The 21,210-nt window shown below is 40.5% G+C and overlaps 2 pseudogenes; one reads left to right on the top strand and one right to left on the bottom strand.

The window, feature by feature from the left end:
• The first annotated feature begins 1,314 nt into the window (after positions 1-1,314).
• LOC130027317 (uncharacterized) lies at positions 1,315-2,896 on the top strand (annotated as a pseudogene).
• Positions 2,897-14,657: 11,761 nt separating this feature from the next.
• Positions 14,658-16,223, bottom strand: LOC130027319 (craniofacial development protein 2-like; annotated as a pseudogene).
• Positions 16,224-21,210: the final 4,987 nt, after the last annotated feature.

Below are 21,210 nucleotides of genomic sequence, written 5' to 3'. Positions count from 1 at the left end.
CAGAGCCAAGTGCTGATGATCTATTATGGGAGTTGAGGCCCTTGAACTGCACATATCTGAAGTGTTTGATATTCAACAAGACAGGATAAATGATGGGTACAGAACTTAAATTAGTCAATATTGTGCAGTACAATATTTAGAATTTTATTTTATTATTTTTAAATTTTTATTAGTGAAACACCATGAGGTACAGTTGTAGACTTACAAATTTTTGTGCTTGGGTTTCAGTTATACAGTCATCGAGTACACATTCTCCACCAGTGCCCACTTTCCACCACCATGGATCCCAGTATCTATCCTACCTCCCATCCCCCCATCCCCTCTTGCTTCTGTGGCAGGGCATTCCCTTTTGTTCTCTCTCTCCTTTTGGGTGTTGTAGTTTGCAAAAGAGGCATTGTGTGGCAATCATGTTCGGTCTATAGTCTACTTTCAGCACGTATCTCCCATTCTGGGAGGATCGTCTCAACACCCTATATTTGGAGCTCCCTTCTCTATCTGAGCTGCCTTGGACTCCAGACTCAAAATGGACCCAGGAACAGAGATCCTCTGCCTGCTCCCACAAACCACAGGTGACCAAGGGATTAAAACCAGGAGCCTCACCCTACCCTTCCCTGCCCTGTCTGCTTCCACCAACTGCCAGAGACCTAGGGATTACCCACAGAAGAAACACCCTACCGGTACCAGATAAATACCTCACTAACAGACTACCTCCATTACCTACAATACTCAGCTGCTGCCACGCTCTAGGAAACTTTCCAGACACATAATAAGACACTTAATAACCATCTTCCAAGATTACTACAGCATATTTGATACAGTTCAAATATGGTCTGAACCATGGAAACACCTGCAAGGGCAAATAGAGGCCACTCTAAAAGCCTCTATCCCTCTCAGAGAACCTGTCAAGCTACCGAGGGTATCTGCATGCATGGCAGAGCCTGGCAAGCTATCCGTGGCATATTCGATATGCCAAAACCAGTAAATACAATGGGTCTCATTCCCCTGACCCTGCAAGAGTCATCAATACGGCAGTGTTAAGATACTGGGACCTGTGGTGGTGGGAAATGGGCACTGGTGGAGGGATGGGTATTTGATCATTGTATAATTAAAACCCAAGCACAAAATTTGTAAGTTTACAACTGTACCTCATGGTGTCTCACTAATAAAAATTAAAAATAAATAAATAAATATTTGAAAAAAATTCAAAGTGCACTAAAAAAAAATCTAAAAATTAAAAAAGAAAGAAGGATGAGGAAGAAAAGGCTGATACAATCTCAAGACCAAAATCGGCTGCCAAAATGAAGAAAGACAAAGATGACTGTCTGTACTTTCAATGCATATATGCTGGCATTAGATGCATCCATCGAGGACCTGATGGTGCAAGCAAGAAAGATCAAGTACGGCATCATTGGTCTGACTAAGAAAAGAAGGCATCAATCACATCATGCCATTTTCTACAATGGAGAAGACTGTTCCTCGGAACATGTGACAAAAGAGGCATTGGAGGTGTTGGTGTCCTTGTCAACACGAACTTGGCCATGAACATTGATTCATTCGGATGCCTAATCACCCAAATCAAATGATTACACTTGAACAGGTGTGGCTCACTGCCAGCAGTTTCTATCTTTGTTGTCTATACAATAAAATCCAATTATGATGGAGAAATTGAGAAGTTGTACATGAAGCTGGAGAAGTTCTATAAAGAATACCACACTTTCTGCAAGATTATTGTCGGTGATTTTAATGCCAAGATAGGACCGAGAAGATCAGTCAAAGAACTCCATATCGGGAACCATGGCCTAAAATGGAACGAACAGGGTGAGCGACTCTCTGAGTTCATCATGCCGACCAAGACCATCCATGGTAACTCACAATTCCAGAAGGCCTAATCTTAACGTTGGACTTGAGAGTCTCTCGTTGGATGGTTCCTCAGTGAAATTGACCACATAATATTTAATCAATGGTTATGCCTGACCAATGTCGCTGTTGTCCCAAAATTCCAAACTGGATCAGAACACCGTCTTCTCGATGCAAAATTCTACTTCACAGAGTGGGGAGAAAGGGCTGCAAAGTTTAAGAAGAGAATTCCCAGAACAACCACCAACTGAGAACTCTTTGGCACTGTTGTGGCAACATGGGAAGATGCTGTCATTGACAACATTGATGATGAAAAAGATTGACTGGGTCAGCACCTCCATGATTGTGCGAGGAATGCCGAGAGAGAGATAGTCACACACACAAAAAAAAAACTGTCTTTGAAAACTCTTGAGCTTATTCGCCAACGTGTCTTGGCTCAAGCTTCAGGGGCCCACAAGCAAATGTCTGAGCTCACAAATCAGTGCAGAGAAGCAACAAAGAAATACATCAAAAAGAGAAGAGCAGCAGTGCTGGCAGATGTGGCAGAAGCCGGGAAAAGCATACGCAACTCTGGCCTGTCCTTCGCCAACTACAAGACCAAGATTACTGCCCTCTGACATCCTGATGGATATATCACATCTTCCAGAAGTGCAATGGAGAAGATTATCCATGACTTCTACTCAAATCTCTTTAATAGCCACATCCAATTGCCCTCATACCAAATTCCGCAGGATGGATATGTTGTTCCCAACATTCTCCCTTCCGGAATCCGGCATGCCATTTCACCATTTCGTCAGTAAAGAAGCATACAGAACCTGGCTCAGACAAGGTTAGACTCAAATACCTGAAGAGTCTGCCATTGGTACTCATCACTACACTGGCTCAGGTCTTCACACGCTACCTGTCTGAATGCAAGGTTCCATCCCAATGGGAAACCAGCAGGACTGTACTACTGTACAAGAAGAGAGATATCCATGACATGGGCAATTATTGCCCCATCTGCCTATTGTATGTCATCTACAATCTGTTCACTTGAGTCATCCTGAATAGGATTGGCAGAACACTAGATGAAGGACGATCATGCAAGCAAACCGGGTTCCACAAAGGATTCAGCACAATAGACCATATCCACATGGTAACTGAGCTTATTTTGGTTTCTTGAGAGTTCAAGATGACTCTCTGTCTAAGATTTATTGATTTAAAGCAGACCTTTGATTCTTTTGAGAAAGAAGCAGTCATCCAAGCCCTAGCCAAACAGGGCATTCAAACTCAATACATCAGGATCCATTGTGAGCTGTATTACAGATTCACTACTAGGATCTCACCATTCTACAAAGAAGTGATCATCCATGTCAAGAAAGGGGTTCAGCAGGGTGATACCATTTCACCGAAACTCTTCAGTGCCACCCTCAAGAACATCATGTGATGACTGGAATAGGAAGGAATGGAAGTGAAGATAGACGGTCAGCAACTACACCACCTCTGCTTTGCCATGACGTCATTCTAATAACACCAAATATTAGCCAGCTGGCACAAATACTGGCTAACTTCAACCATGAGTGTGGAATGATCGGACTACAGATGAATCTCACAAAGAAAATGTATATGAGAAATGGTCTCGTTCCTGACGTTTCATTCACTCTCATTGGAACAAACATCTCTGAATGCAACAGTTACGTGTACCTAGGTCAAGAAGTCAACATGACAAATGACCTGGCAGCTGAGTTGCACAGGAGGAAGAGAGCAGCTTGGAAAACCTTCAAGAGCGTCGAAGAAATAGCTGAGAGGACGAAGAACCCCCGGCTGTGGGCTCATCTCTTCGATTCCACTGTTCTTCCTACATTAATGTACGCCTCTGAGACCTGGGCCCTACAAAAACAAGAAGAGAACGCTATTCGGGTCTCCCAAAGAGGAATCAAAAGAGCTATGCTTTAAGTATCATGCTTCACTCAAATGAGAGAAAGAATCCAGAGTTCCAACATCCATCGATGGTCAAGAATTATGGACACTGTCTCATTTGCCAAGCTGTCAAAAATCAGATGGGCTGGACACATAATTAGATTTGGAGACTACAGCCTGACTAGAGCTATTACTGACTGGATTCCGCAGGACATCAAAAAGTCGCATGGCCACTCACCTACGAGATGGTCAGACTTCTTCGTTAAGACCCTGAGTGATCAGTTTGTGACTCTTTGTTTTCCTAGAATGAGCAGACACCATTGGGCTACACTAGCACACAACAGGAACGAATGATTATGTTACTGGCAACTGCTCGAGCAAATTGATGAGTAAAGGAATGTCAAGTGATCAAGTGATTATTTGATAGTACAATTATTATTGCTTCATTTTTACCGAGAGTATCTGGCCTGCATGTCAAAGCTTGGCAAGCTACCTGTGATGTATTTGATATGCAAACACAGTAACAACAAAGTCTCACAATGGAGACATTACTGGGCTTGCTTGAGAAAATCGATAAACAAAGGAGAACAGTGACAGTGACAGTTTATTTTTACTAATTAATTTCTAACTGACTTTACGCTACTAATCCATTAAACAATTTTATTATAGGAACTTACATATATGCAAGCAACAATGTTTCAAAAATTTTTCTAAGACGATAGAAGCAGAAAAATATCTTTTATTAATTTCTATTATATTTGTATTTCAAAGCTATTTTAGCACTTTATTTTTGTGATAGCATTTTTTTCTAATCATCACACTTTTAAGACCTCTTTCAAGTAAAATAAAATGTGTGTTTTAAAATTTTTTTCACAGTAATAATTTGCCATATGAGATATTTAAAGCATAATAGTTGATTTTAGTCAACTTGGCCAGGCTGTGGAATCAAATAATTGGTCAAATTAACAGCTGTTTCTGTGAAGGGATATTTTTTTCTCATGGATTAACTTTTAAATCAGTATACTCTGAGTAAAGCAAATTTCATCCAGAATGTGAACCTTGTCCAATGAAGATTTTAAAGAAAAGACAGATCTTTTCTGAATAAAAGGGATTTCTGCCAATGGACTGCCTCAAAGTCCCGTTGCAGTGCTTTCCTGGATCTCTTGCCTGATAATCTACCCTCAGATTTAGTACTGGACAGCCTCCACAATTATGTACATATCCTTTTGGCTCTGCTGCTATGGAGAACCCAAACTAATAGAGAGTGATATTTTAACATAGTGAACTATTGGTAGGAATAGGGTGAATTTATCTCATAATATTAATAGTATGAGGACAGGTATGTCTTAAAAATCAAACTTAATTGTTCTTGAAGTATACCTGTCTTTCAGAAAATTTGGAAGTCTAAATAACAGAAATAATGCCATCTAACATTTTGACTAGCATTAAAAATTTCTAGGATATTGCTAGACCAATACATTTATCTTTGTATTTTTAAAGTGATATTTCTTGACAATATTTTGTATATAAAGAATTTTAGAAATTATATCTATGTATGAGTACAATAATTTATTAATACTAAAATGATTAAAATATAATATTATAAGCCACATACTCTTTCTTTTCTTTTTTGTTTCATTTTTATTTCTTTTATTTATTTGTTTCATTTTTTTGTTTCATTCTTATTTGATTTTTTTGAAATAAGAAAGAGATGGAAAAAAATGATTGTCAGTTGTACCTTAAGTGCACAACACGATTAAATCGTTTTGCAAAGCAGATAAATGTGGGATTCATTTGTTCTTAGCAACTTTTTTAAAAATGAATCACTGTGAGGAACAATTACAGACCTATAAACTTCACGCTTATGTTTCAATCATACACTGATCGAGTACCCATTCCTCCACCCTTGGCCATTCTCCACCACCAATGTTCCCAGTATCCCTCCCCCGCAACCTCGCTACTCCCCACCCTACCCCCCCCTCCCTCTGTGGCAGGCCCATTCCCTTTTTCTCTCTCTCTCTCCTTTAGGTTATTGTGGTTTGCAATGCAGGTATTAAGTGGCTATCATGTTCGATCTATAGTATAGTAGCCACTTTCAGCCTTCTTTATTTTTATGGTGGAAAGCATTTTAGGCAGCAGCCCGTAGTGCTCAGAGCTTACTTCTGGTTCTATGCTTAGGGATCATTGGTGGTGGGGCTCAGAACACCAAATGTAGAGTCAGGAATCAAATCCAGTACAGCCACACATGAGGCAAGCACCTTACTCACTATACTATCACTTCGGTTCCTAGAAGACATATATTCTTCTAAGAGTTTTGTGTGTATGAGCACATTTAACCCTTATAAATATCCTATGAAATATTTATGCTCTTCACACTAACCTATGATAGTGAACTAGTTACTATCATAATCTTAATTTTACAGATGCAGTGCAGGAGGTCAAATGAATAAGTTCAAACATTAGTAAACTATAGAGATAAGATTATATTTAAATAATCTAGTGACAGTCTTGGTTATAGTTAATATAGCACTTTGCTTCTCCAAATTTTTAAGAAATATTTTTCTCATCATACTTAAACTATTTTACTTTTTCATTTTTCTTTCTGTTAATCATGGGCTGGAGCGATAGCACAGCGGCAGGGCGTTCGCCTTATAAGCGGCCAACATGGCCGACCCGAGTTCGATTCCTCCGCCCCTCTCGGAGAGCCCGGCAAGCTACCGAGAGTATTCGATATGCCAGACACAGTAACAACAAAGTCTCCAATGGAGATGTTACTGGGCCCGCTCGAGCAAATCGACAATCAACGGGAGGGCCTTTACCTTTACCTTACCTAATCATGGCTTTGTGAGACATTCCTCTGCACCCAACAATAAAAAATTTTTTACTGTCTAAAAGTTTTATATATATATATATATATACATATATATAATGTTTAAAAGTTTGGAGAAAACTTTAAAATTTATATATAAAAAGTACACATGTAAATATACATATATATTAATATACTTATATAAATATATATAAGTATATATATAAAACTTTTAGACAGTAAAAGATTATATATATATATGGCTATGGAAACAAACCAATATTTTGAAAAAAATTAAAGATCTAATATTTCACAAGCCATCAAATTCTTAGCTACTCAGATGCAGTGACTTGTACTATTATCTGACCTGCTCTTCTCAATACCATTCCACGGTGCCAAAGTTGCTGTAAGGAACTGTTAGCTTTGTCTAAAGGTGCTCATTTGCTTCTCAGTGACAACAACTAATTACTGGTGTCCTCCTCTTTCATAAACTCTTGATTATAAGCTGGAAATGTTGTTAGCCCAACATATAGATATACTTAGTTTTGGCAAGGACATCAAATCTAGAGATTATGTTAAGCAGGAGTATGCCAGCAAACCAAGCCTGTGACATAGAAAGAAAATAGCACAGGAAGGCACCCAATAGGCCACAAAGTCAAGTGATGACTGCCAAACCATGGCTGCTTGATCAAAGGCAATGGGCCAGATTCTCAGGATCAGGTTTGGATTAAATGATTAAACTGCTAGGCTGGAAGTATTCAACGAGATTCTAGCTAACATCCTGTACCCCAGAGGATTCCTCATGGCAGCTGCTCCTTCTGCTAAAAATTTTGTTCTAGCAACAGCCAGAATTCTTTTCTATTTCAAAATTTACTAATTAACATTGTGAAACACTTCCTTCATTTTAAACCTGTATTTATCAAAGCATGCTTGAACTAGATTATTTATTCCTAAATTAGAGTGTTGATTTAGTTCTTAGGTCTGTCTTGTTATGATGTTCTTGATACTCTTCAACCTTCTCCCCTAGGGAGTAGAAATGGATCCTATTCCAGGATTTCCTCTCTATGGACAAGCATTGTAGTAGTACTGGGTATTCTCTTCTAGATTTCTTTCCCTTCTCGTTGGCATGATAAAGTCTTTTTTCTCTCCAGCTCATGGGTCATGACACCTTCTGAAAGAGATAAGAGCTCCTGTCACTCTTTTGATCCTAATGTCATGGTTCTGACAATTCCATTTCCTGCTGCTCTTTTAAAGCAGACTGTTTCCACTTGGCCAACAGCATACACTTGCATTAGTGCTTAGCAATTTTCAAAGGACTGTCATCGATATTGCCTCATATCATGGTTTTAATTTTTTCTTTAGACTTGTTTATGATCAAGGATAGAGTTGTGATCAGTTTCACTCTCAAGATGAATTAAACAAGCTCTAAATGTTGATAGCAAAGTTGTTCTCCAAATCCCAAAGTGACAGTTTTTTCAGCTAGACTTGTTCCCACTTTTTTATGATCCCAATTTTGTTATGTATTCATGTTGTTTAATTTTAAGAATATATGTTATAGGAGTCTGAAATTAAATCCATAAGATAAGTATGTGATTAGGAATGTTATGTTGATTGTTGGAATCCCATTATTCAGATATTATATATTAAAGAACTCATCCTTGAAATTTAACAAACATCAATTTTAGTTCCAAAGGACTCAGCTGATTTTATTAATAACAAGGAGTAAGAAAAATATCTTATCAGTATACTAGTTTATTTTTAACTTTATGTAAAAAACTTTTATTGTTTAGCATTTAAATTTTATCATTGTGGGAATTTTTTCTATGAAACCCTTTCTTCTTGGAAGGATGATAATGACAAAAAAAGAAGTGTTAAGAAACAGCAACTTAGAAGAAGATACAACCTTGGTTTAAATAGAGGAGGGGCCTCAAGTACAATGAATGAAATCAATAACACAAAAGAAACAACTAGCAACAAACAGCTCTTAATCCTCAGGCAATGATTTTACTAATATAATTGTGAGTTATAAAAATTTTTATAAATTTTCTTTGACATATATCTTTTGTAATAGCATTTAACAGTTTGTTATAACAAACAATAGAAAACCAATTATATTTTACCTATTAAGATGGCAGACCTGGGGGGTTGGTGGGAAATAGGATAATGGTGAAAGGAAGGTCACACTGGTGGTGAGAGTGGAGCAGGAATGTTGAATGCCTTAAGCTGCTGTGTAATGAATAACTTAGTAAAGCACTGTGCTTAAATAAGGTGATAAAAAACAGAAAGATGGGGAAAGAATTGAAGAGATGGTATAATCAGAAAGGCCTTTGCATGGCACATGAATAATTCAGGTTAAATCTCTGACACCACATATGGTACCTTGAGCACAGAGCTAGAAATAAGCTCTGAGCATTTCCAAGTATGGTCTAAAAAACAAAGTCAACATTTTTTTTTAAATTGGTGCTTTATCTTTCTAATACCAATATAATATTGACATTATTTGATAGCTCAATGATTACCTTATACTTTTATTTATTCCTTATATTAGTTTCCATGTGCCTACTAGGTATCTTTCTTCGAAATAGTAATCTGGTCTATATTCAACCAACTGTGTACAGCTAGGGATAATTCAAAGAGTAAGAAAACTAGATAAATAAACATAGTTTGAAAAAGGGGGGCTGGATTATATAAAAAGAACAATAAAACTATTTAGTAGCCACATATAAAGTGACATGTTAATGATGCGCATATGACTGATTTTAGCTTATACTTTAAAATGTTTTACCATCTACCCAGCCACCGCCACCGTCCAGGCCAATTTTCAGATGCTAGCGCTGAGTCTCATGCATGAGTGAAGCCTTACAGAACCAGGTAAAGCAGAACTTTGTGACCTTTGGACTCCAGGCTCAATAGAGACAGGAAACAGAGATCCTCTGCCTGCTTCCACTAATCCTCAACAATCCAGAGACCATACGCAGAAGACCCACACTGCTGGTGTCAGATAAATATCTCTTTGGCCGACCTCTGCTACCTCCATCACCCAGCCACTGCCACACCCCAGGAGGCTTTCCAGTCTGTGCAGCTACTTCATAAGACAGTTAATGCCCATTATCTGCACTATATTTGATGGGGCTCAAATATGGTGTGAACTATGGGAAAACCTGTGAGGGCGATTAGAGGTCTCCCTAAAAGCCTCGATCCCTCTTGGAGATCCTGGCAAGCTACCGAGAGTACCCCATCCACACAGTAGAGCCTGGCAAGCTACCCATGGAGCATTCAATATGCCAAAAACAGTAAAAACAATGGGCCTCATTCCTCCTGACCCTGAAAGAGCCCCCAGTATGGCAGCATTAAGAAGGATGAGCAAGGAGAGGTTGATAAAATCTCAGGACTGAACTAGGCTGCCAAAACGAAGAAGGACTAAAATGACTGTACTTTCAATGCACGTACTCTGGCATTGGAAGCATCCACTGGGGACATGATGGTGCATGTGCAAAAAATCAAGTACAGCATTATTGGTATGACTAAGATGACAAGGCATTGATCACATCACACCATTTTCGACACTGGAGAAGAACTTTTCCTCGAAACATGCGGCAAAAGAAGTGTTGGTGGTGTCGGTGTCCTTGTCAACACGAACTTGGCCATGAGCATTGATTCATTTGAATGCCTAGCAACCCGAACTGGATGATTAAAATGAATAGATGTGGCTCGCTGTTGGCAGTGTCTATCTTCGTTGTCTATGCACCAACATCCAACTACAATGAAGAAGAAATTGAGTTCTACAAGGAGCTGGAGAAGTCCTATTAAGAAGACCATAGCTTCTACAAGATCATTTTCGGTGATTTTAATGCCAAGATAGGACCGAGAAGATCAGCCAAAGTTCTCCACATCAGGATCCATGCTCTAGAATACAACGAACAGGATGAGAGACTGAGTTCATCATGTCAACCAAGACCATCCATGGTAACTCACAGTTTCAGAAGCCCTAATCTAAACGTTGGACATAGCAGTCTCCCAGTGGAAAATTCCACAATGAAATTGACCACATCATATTCAGTCATCAGTTTAGACTAACCAATATCGCTGTTGTTCCAAAATTCTGAATGGGACTGGACCATCATCTCCTTCGTGCAAAATTCTACTTTACGAAGCAGGGAGAAATGACTGCAAAGTTTAAGAAGAGAATTCCAAGAACGACCACCAACTGGGAGTTCTTTGGCACTATTGCAGCAACATGGAAAAATGCCATCATTGACATTATCGACAAGGAATACGATCAACTGATTCATCACCTCCAGGACTGAGAGAGAAATGCCAAGAGTGGGAAAGACACAAAAAGATGCCTGTCTTCAGAAACTTTTGAGCTCATTCAAGTGCGTTGGTGTGAGCCTCAGGCAACCACAAGCTAATGTCAAAGCTCGCAAAACTGTGCAGAGAAGCTATAAAGGAAGACCTCAAAGAGAGAAGAGCAGAAGTGTTGGCCAATGAAGCAGAAGCCAGGAAATGCATTCGCAACACTCGCTTGTCCTTCGCCAACTACAAGACCAAGATGACTGCCCTCTGATGTTCTGATGGATCTATCACATCTTTCAGAAGGGCAATGGAGAAGATTAAATCCATGACTTCTACTCGAATCTCTTCTATAGCCACGTCCACATGCCTACATACCAAATTCCTCAAGATGGATATGCCTTTTACAGCATTTTCCCTTTAGAAATCCAACACGCCATTTCGCCGGTAAAGAAGCATGATTGCCACTCAATGCCTCTCTTGCAAAATACAGGACCCAAAAGAAGAGAGAGAGATCAAGGGGGAATGCCCTGAAACAGAGGCAGCGTGGGATGTGGGGGGAGTGGGATGGATGCTGGGACCCGTGGTGGTGGAGGATGGGCTATGGTGGAGGGATGGGTACTTGATCATTGTATAACTTGATCATTGTATAACATTGTATAACTCTGTATAAGCACAAAAATTTGTAAGTGTATAACTGTACCTCATGGTGTTACACTAATAAAAAATAAAATAAAATAAATTAAAAAAGTGAAGTGGAAAAAAAAAAGAAACATACAGCACCTGGTCCAGACAAGGTCAGACCCGAACACTTGAAGAATCTGCTGCCAGTACTCATCAATACACTTGCTCAACTCTTCACACACTACCTGTCTGAATGCTTTGTTCTGCCCCAATGGAAAACCAGCAGAATCATTCTGTTGTACAAGAAGGGAGAGAGACACCCACAACATTGGCAACTATTGCCTGATTAGCCTGTTGTCTGTCATCTACAAGTTGTTTACTCGGGTCATCCTGAATAAAATAGCCAGAACACTAGATGAAGGACAACCATGCGAGCAAGCCAGGTTCTAAAAAGTCCTCAGCACGATCAACCATATCTATGCTATGACCAAGATCATTGAGACTTCGGGAGAGTTCAAGTGGCCACTCTATCTAACATTCATTGATTTAAAGAAGGTCTTTGATTCTGTTGAGACTGAAGCGGTTATGAAAACCTTAGCCAAACAGGGCATTGAAACTCAGTACATCCTCCACTAGCTGTATTATGGATTCACCACCAGGATTTCACTGTTCTACAAAGAAGTGTTCATCAACATCAAGCGAGGTGTTAGGCAAGTTAATACCATTTCACTAAAACTCTTCAGTGCCACCCTCGAAAACATCATGCGACAACTGGAATGGGAAGGAATGGGAGTGAAGATAGACTGTCAGCAACTACACCACCTCCTCTTCACCCATGACATTGTTCAGCAAACATTAGCCACGCGGCACAAATGCTGGCCAACTTTGACCGTGTATGTGGAAAAGTCAGACTGCAGCTCAATCTCACCAAGGCAATGTTCATGAAAAATGAACTAGTCCCTAACATTCCATTTGCTCTCAACAAAACAAACATCTCCGAATGCAGCAGCTATGTATACCTGGGTTGAAAACTTAACATGAGGAATGACTTGGCACCAGAACTTCGGAGGAGTTAGAAAGAGGCATGGAATGCCTTCAAGAGCCCCGAAGAAGTTGTAAAGAAGATGAAGAAACTCTGGCTCTGGACATATCATTTCGACTCCACCATTTTTCCTGCACTAACATACACACAGAGACCTAGGCCCTACAAAAACAGGACTAGAAAGCTTTTGGGTATCCCAAAGAGGAATCAGAAGAGCTAAGTTTGGAATATCACATTTCACTCAAGTGAGAGAGTGAATCCGGAGTTCCGATCTCTGTCAACAATCAAGAATCAGGAACGCTGTCTTGTTTGCCAAGATGTCGAAAATCATATGGGCCAGACATGTAATGTGGTTTACAGACGACCACTGGACTAGTCTGTTACTAGAATCCACTAGCTGTGGATTCTACGGTATGTCAAAAGGATGTGTCGCAACACACCTACGAGATGGTCAGACTTTTTCATCAAAACCCTCAACAAATAGTTTGAGGCTTTTGGTGTTCCTGGAGCAAGGCAGATGCCACTGGGCTACACTAGCATGCGACAGGCATGAATGGAGACATTACTGTTGCCCACTCAAGCAAATTGATGAATAACAGGATAATGTGTGACACAAGTGATACTTTATAAAATGTTTAGAAAGTACACAAAAGTTAAGAAATCATATTGTTTGCTAGCATGATAGCTCTAAGTGATGGAGCACAACATCTTGAGTTTGACTCCATAGAGCTCTTGGTGTGCCTTCCTCTCTCACCTTCTCTGAGTCCAAGCACTCTTATAGAAACAATCAAGATCACACTTCAGGGCCAAGAACTGCCCAATATGTCACGACTGCTGCCCCAACACTGTCCCCAAAGTCACTTATCAGTTACCTTCCCGTTAGTCGTCGATTTGCTCAAGTGGGCACCAGTAACGTCTACATTTGTCCCTGTCGTGTGCTAGTGTAGCCCAATGGCATCTGTTTGCTCTGGACACATGAAGAGCCTCAAACCGATCTTTCATGATCTTCACGAAGAATTCTGACCATCTGGTAGGTGGGTGGCCACGCGGTCTTTTGACATCCCATGGAATCCAGTCAGTAACAGCTCTAGTCCAGCGGTTGTCTTTAAATCTCATTACGTGACCAGCCCATATGATTTTTAACACCTTGGCAAATGAGACTGCGTTCCTGATTCTTGATCGTCAACGGATGTCAGAACTCCGATTTTTTTCTCTCATTTGAGAGAAATGTGATATTCCAAGCATAGCTCTTTATATTCTTCTTTGGGAGACCTGAATAGCACTCTGATACTGTTTGCGTAGGGCCCAGGTCTCTGAGGCATATGTTAATGTAGGAAGAACAGTGGAATCAAAGACATGTGCCCAGAGCTGGAGGTTCTTCGTCCTCTTAGCTATTTCTTCAACGTTCTTGTAGGCGTTCCAAGTAGCTCTCTTCCTCCTGCGCAGCTCGGGTGCCAGGTCATTTGTCATGTTGACTTCTCGACCTAGGTACACATAGCTGTTGCATTCGGAGATGGTCGTTCCGTTGAGAGCGAATGGGGCATCAGGAACGAGGCTGTTTCTCATAAACATTGTCTTCGTAAGATTCAGCTGTAGTCCTACCTTTCCACACTCATGGTCAAAGTCGGCCAGCATTTGTGCCGCTTGGCTGATGTTTGGTGTTATTAAAACAATGTCATCAGCAAAGCGGAGGTGGTGTAATTGCGGACCATCTATCTTCACTCCCAATCCTTCCCATGCCAGTCGTCGCATGGCGTTCTCAAGGATGGCACTGAAGAGTTTCGGTGAAATGGTATCACCCTGCCGAACCCCTCTCTTGACATCAACGATCACTTCTTTGTAGAATAGTGAGATCCTGGTAGTGAATCCGCAATACAGCTCACAGAGGATCTTGATGTATTGGGCTTGAATGCCCTGTTTGGCTAGGGCTTCATTGACTGCTTCCATCTCAACAGAATCAAAGGCCTTCTTTAAGTCAATGAACATTAGACAGAGTGGCATCTTGAACTCCCGAGAAACCTCAATGAGTTTGGTTACCGTGTGGATATGGTCGATGGTGCTGAATCCTTTGCGGAACCTGGTTTGCTCGCATGGTTGTCCTTCATCTAGTGTTCTGCCAATCCTATTTAGGATGACTCGAGTGAACAACTTGCAGATGATAGACAATAGGCAAATCGGGTGAAAGTTGCCAATGTCATGGATGTCTCCCTTCTTGAACAGTAGTACGATCCTGCTGGTTTTCCATTGGGACAGAACCTTGCATTCAGACAGGTAGCGAGTGAAGAGGTGAGCCAGTGTATTGATGAGTACTGATGGCAGGTTCTTCAGGTGTTCAGGTCTGACCTTGTCTGGGCCGGGTGCTGTTTGTTTCTTTACAGACGAAATGGCGTGTCAGATTTCGGAAGGGAGAATGTTGGGAACGACAGATCCCTTTTGTGGAATTTGGTATGTCGGCAAGTGGACATGGCTATTGAGGAGATTTGAGTAGAAGTCATGGATAATCTTCTCCATTGCCATTCTGGAGGATGTGATGGATCCATCAGGACGTCGGAGGGCAGTCATCGTGGTCTTGTAGTTGGCGAAGAACAGGCAGGCGTAACAAATACTTTTCCCGGCTTCTGCCACATCTACCAGTACCTCTGCTCTTCAGTCTTTGAGGTCTTCTTGATCGCATCTCTGCACTGCTTTGCGAGCTCGGACGTTAGCTTGCGGTTGCCTGAGGCATGCGCCAAACCACGCTGGTGAATTAGCTCAAGAGTTTTTGAAGACAGGCGTTTTTTTTGGGCTATCTCTCTCTTGGCATTTCTCGCACATTCATGGAGGTGCTTAACCAGTCGATCGTATTCCTCGTCAGTGTTGTCAACAATGGCATCTTCCCATGTTACCGCAATAGTGCCAAAGAATTCCCAGTTGTTGGTGGTTCTGGGAGTTCTTTTTGAACTTTGCAGCCCTTTCTCCCCGCTCTGTGAAGTAGAATTTTGCACGAAGGAGACGGTGGTCCTATCACGTTCAAAATTTTGGGACAACAGCGACATCGGTCAGGCAAAACCATCGATTGAATATGATGTGGTCTATTTCGTTGTGGAATCCTCCACCGGGAGACTCCCATGTCCAACGTTTAGATTCTGCCTTCTGGAACTGTGAGTTACCATGGATGGTCTTGGTTGACATGATGAACTCAGACAGTCTCTCACCCTGTTCGTTCCATTCTAGGCCATGGGTCCCGATGTGAAGTTCTTCAGCTGATCTTCTCAGTCCTATCTTAGCATTAAAATCACCCACGATGATCTTGTAGAAGGTGTGGTCTTCTTTATAGAACTTCTCCGGCTCCATGTAGAACTTCTCAATTTCTCTTTCATCATAATGAGATGTTGGTGTGTAGACAACGAAGATAGAAACTGCAGGCAGTGAGCCACATCTATTCAAATGTAAACGTCCGATTCGGGTTGTTAGGCATTCGAATGAATCAATGCTCTTGGCCAAGTTTGTGTTGACAAGGACACCGACGCCTCGAACACCTCTTTGATCGCATGTTCTGAGGAACAATTCTTCTCCAGTGTCGAAAACGGCATGAGATTCGTGCCTTCTTGTCTCGGTCAGACCAATGATGTCGTACTTGATCATTCGCGCTTGTACCATCAGGTCCTCCATGGATGTATCTGATGCTAGCGTATGTGCATTGAAAGTACAGACGATCATTTTTGTCTTCCTTCATTGTGGCAGCCTAGTTCGGCCTTGAGATTTTGTCTGCCTCTCCTTTCTCATCCTTCTCAGTGCTGCCATGTCGGTGAAGCCTTCAGGGTCAGGTGAATGAGACCAGTTGTAGTTACTGGTAATAAATAAACAAATCATAAAAGGAAGAAATCAGACCAACTCACTAAGGTCACTGGCTCTTCTGCATTTCTAAGGACTATATTAATTAAAAAATCTTTAATTCCTATAACACAGAAATGTTTTCATTTCCAGAAAATTAGGGAAATTAGTTAACCAACATTAAATAATTACATTCAATTTAAACACTCAAACTGACAAAATACTAAGTAATCTATTCTGTTGAACATTTCCTACTACTTTTTTGACCCAGTTATTTACTGGTTTAATCCTTCTCTAAAGGCTTATTCCCAAGTTACTCAATTAAAAAAAATAAATGTAATTGAAATGGATAATCAGTCAATGAAGGAATCAAAAAATAATGCCTCCAGAGTCATCTGTTGCTTCACATTAAAAAAAAAATTTTTTTTTTGGAGGAGTCATACAAAAGAGTGCTTAGGGATTAATCATGGCTTGATGATCAGGGATCATTTCTGGTAGTGCTCCGGGGACCATATGGAATGCTAGTCATCCATAACATCTGTCTCTCCTCTCTCTCCAGCCCCTTCTCATTTTTGATTGTGAAGTGTTCGTTGGGATTTAGAAAGATTAGAATTTATCTGTACTGTTTGGAATAAATAAAACTGAGCAGGAGTGATAGTACAGTGGGCAGGGATTTGCCTTGCATGCGGTCAGGCAGGGTTAGATTTCCGGCACCACATATGGTCCCCTGAGTTCACCAAGAGTGAGCTCTGAGCACAATACCAGGAATAAGCCTGAGCACTGTCAGGTGTGCCTAAGAAAACTGATAAAATAAAGGTATCCTTCGCATTAGTTTAATAAGGTTAGGATCATGTTGGTGGGTAAGACAGAACAGGCTGGTCCAAAAATTTTTATATTGAAAGTAGCTAACAAAGATGTTCAACCAGAAGTCTTATACCCTTGTATCAAGCACAGTGCTCTCTGTCTTAAGAACATTTATAGTTGTGTAGTTGCCACACTGAAATCACCATAAATATAGCTTTCCATTAATCAGTGTGAACATCTGCAACAATTACTCATGCAGAGAATAATGATTTAGCAGCTGTGTATGCGAGAATAAAACTTGAATAAGATTTAGAAAGATGGGGCAATATGCCATATCATTCTGACTAAATTTTCAGGATGTACAATTAATTATTTTCCCCTCTAGTGCAAATTAATGTTAGTAGAGTTATAAAACAAAAGTATGCTGCCTTGAGCAATATCTGGTCTGTCAATATTTGTTGGTGTGCATTTGATCATTTGGTACAACAGCCACATATCAAATTCTTAGATTTTATAAACGTGTTCCTGAAAAGTTTCTCATTTAATTCTAAGCTCAGATCAAACCAATGAATTCAAGTAACATGTGACTATAAACATGTAATTAAAAAGAATATAGTCATATGTGTATATGCTTTAATGGTCCAGACCTTCCTATGTAGGTTCAAATATCAGTGTTTGGGAGCAGAGTCTCAAGAGTACTATATCCAAATTTTCAGTCAGTCCTGGGATAGTTTGATTCTTTTTTGTTTAAAGGTAAAAAAGGTAAAGGCCCTCCCGTTGATCGTCGATTTGCTCGAGCGGGCCCAGTAACGTCTCCATTGGAGACTTTGTTGTTACTGTGTCTGGCATATCGAATACTCTCGGTAGCTTGCCGGGCTCTCCGAGAGGGGCGGAGGAATCGAACTCGGGTCGGCCATGTTGGCCGCTTGTAAGGCGAACGCCCTACCGCTGTGCTATCGCTCCAGCTTTATTTCTATTAGCTCTCTTCTGATCCTTTATCAGTTCTATGCCATTTAAATATTTGAAATAATCACTCTTTAAATCTATAAAGTAAAGCCCTTTCAGACCCGATTCACACCCCCCCCCCCCAGTGCCACCTGTCTTCATCACTCTACAGCAAAGTGTTTTGAGTCATTTGGCCTGTTGTTTTCTCTCCCCAGCTCCTTTAAATTCCACAAACTACTCTAAATTAAGTTTTTCCTCAATCACTTCACTCAATCCTCTTTTTATCTTCTATATTCTTCTTTGCACCCTTTTTGTTGTTGTTGTGTTGTTGTTGTTGTTGTTGTTGTTGTTGTTGGGGGAAGGATGGGCACACCCAGAAATGCTCAGGGGATACTCCTGGTTCTGCAATCAGGAATCGCTTCCGCCAATGCTGCTTGGTGTATCATGTGGGATGCAGAGTATCAAAACCAGGTTGTCTGTATGCAAGGCAAATGCTATATTTGCTGTATTATCATTCTGGCCCTAACTTCTACTTTCTTTCTGATTTTTCATGAAAAAAAGTTTGTCCAGGTTTGGCTTCCATGACTTATGTAACAGTAGATACTTAAATTTCAAGATAGTGGAGTTCATGTCCAATTCAATTAGTTTAATCAATGGTTGAATAAATGGCATTATTTATTCATTAAATAAAGAAAAATAAATTCCAAGACAACTTTTAAGTCCACTTAATGTTTTTTCACTTATGCAATCTCAAAATGAGCTGTTTTCTAGGGGTTGTGGTCCCTAATATGATTTCAGTCTTATTCACATGTTTTCACTGTCTATTTAAAAAGAATTTTCCAAATTTCTACCTATCTCTGCCATTTTGCTTTCCTCTGCTGTCTATATACATGTTCAATAGCAATTCAAAATTCATTGAGGCCAGATTTAAAACTATGAGAATTAATACTCCTCAATCTCAATTTCCATGTTTTCCCCACTACAATGCAAATTTCAAGGGCTGCACTTTGTAATACTTCAAATCTCAAAAGCCATGGGTTCCACTTAGACCTTTAGTTATCTCACTGTTCTCCATTAATATGTTTACACTTTTTCTTCTACACAACCAGTTAGACTCAATGGTTCTTCATTTGTTCTACAGTCTTATATTCCCTAGAATAAGTTCAAACACATCTACTTTGCAACATGGCATATAAGTATATCTTTGAGAATTACTAAACCATAAATATAATTGTCATTTTATAATTATAACCTTTGTAAGTGTGCATAAATATACCTAGAGAATTTATTCTCCACTTTCCTAGGAAAACATTTTTACAACTTTCTTCTCTAATCAAAAACTGTATAAACTCCCAGTCTCTCTTACTAAGATCATGAATCTTGCTTTCTTCTCTGACAAAATAAAAGCATTTGAAAGATAATTTGTACAAGTTCCCCAAACTACATCCATTATCGTCTTTGCAGCTGTAGCATAAATTCAGATGTTCTCATGCGGTTCTTGATGGAATGTTCAACTGTGTTTTTAAAGCCAACCACTCCAATCCTATTCTCTCTTGAGCACTAAAGAACAGAAACTTTCTTTCTTTCTATAGTATGTCACAGTTTTCTTACTCAATAACATGCACAATGTTACTCTATTTTTTATTGACACCTATGTCTTCTTTGTTTTTATCCAAATAAGGATGCAACAGTGACCTATATGAATTCAACTATAGTAAAAAATTGCATCATCTGATTTAACAGTACAAAACCATGTAACAACAGTGCCCAATACACCTGGATTAATGTGCTCTCTGCTTAACCTTAGCTAAGTCTTCTTGATTAGAAGAGAATAATGTTTGAACTAATCACTTAATCACTTAACTTCCCGTTAGTCGTCGATTTGCTCGAGCGGGCGCCAGTAACGTCTCCATTTGTCCCTGTTGCGTGCTAGTGTAGCCCAATGGCATCTCTTCGCTCCGGGAACATGGAGGGCCTCAAACCGATCGTTCATGATCTTGACAAAGAAGTCTGACCATCTGGTAGGTGGGCGGCCACGCGGTCTCTTGACATCCTGTGGAATCCAATCAGTAACAGCTCTAGTCCAACGGTCATCTTTAAATCTCATTACGTGACCAGCCCATCTGATTTTCGACACCTTGGCAAATGAGACAGCATCCCTGATCCTTGATCGTCGACGGATGTCAGAACTCCGGATTCGTTCTCTCATTTGAGTGAAACGTGATATTCCAAGCATAGCTCTTTCTATTCTTCTTTGGGAGACCTGAGTAGCGTTCTCATCCTGTTTGCGTAGGGCCCAGGTCTCTGAGGCATATGTTAATGCAGGAAGAACAGTGGAATCAAAGAGATGTGCCTGGAGCCGGAGGTTCTTCGTCCTCTTAGCTATTTCTTCGACGTTCTTGAAGGCGTTCCAAGCCGCTCTCTTCCTCCTGCGCAGCTCGGGTGCCAGGTCATTTGTCATGTTGACCTCTCGACCTAGGTACACATAGCTGTTGCATTCGGAGATGGTCGTTCCATTGAGAGCGAATGGGGCGTCAGGAACAAGGCTGTTTCTCATAAACATTGTCTTCGTAAGATTCAGCTGTAGTCCTACCTTTCCACACTCACGGTCAAAGTCGGCCAGCATTTGTGCCACTTGGCTGATGTTTGGTGTTATTAAAACAATGTCATCAGCAAAGCGGAGGTGGTGTAGTTGCCGACCATCTATCTTCACTCCCATTCCTTCCCATTCCAGTCGTAGCATGATGTTCTCGAGGGTGGCACTGAAGAGTTTTGGTGAAATGGTATCACCCTGCCGCACCCCTCTCTTGACATCAACGATCACTTCTTTGTAGAATGGTGAGATCCTGGTAGTGAATCCGCAATACAGCTCACAGAGGATCCTGATGTATTGGGCTTGAATGCCCTGATTGGCTAGGGCTTCAATGACCGCTTCCGTCTCAACAGAATCAAAGGCCTTCTTTAAATCAATGAACGTTAAGCAGAGCGGCATCTTGAACTCCCGAGAAACCTCAATGAGCTTGGTTATCGTGTGGATATGGTCGATGGTGCTGAATCCTTTGCGGAACCCTGCTTGCTCGCATGGTTGTCCTTCATCTAGTGTTCTGCCAATCCTATTCAGGAT

This window comes from Sorex fumeus, unplaced genomic scaffold, assembly GCF_029834395.1.
Source record: "Sorex fumeus unplaced genomic scaffold, SorFum_2.1 ptg000037l, whole genome shotgun sequence".
NCBI lineage: Eukaryota > Metazoa > Chordata > Mammalia > Eulipotyphla > Soricidae > Sorex > Sorex fumeus.
The sequence above is the reverse complement of the archived record's forward strand: the minus strand, read 5'-3'. Positions and strand labels throughout refer to the sequence as shown.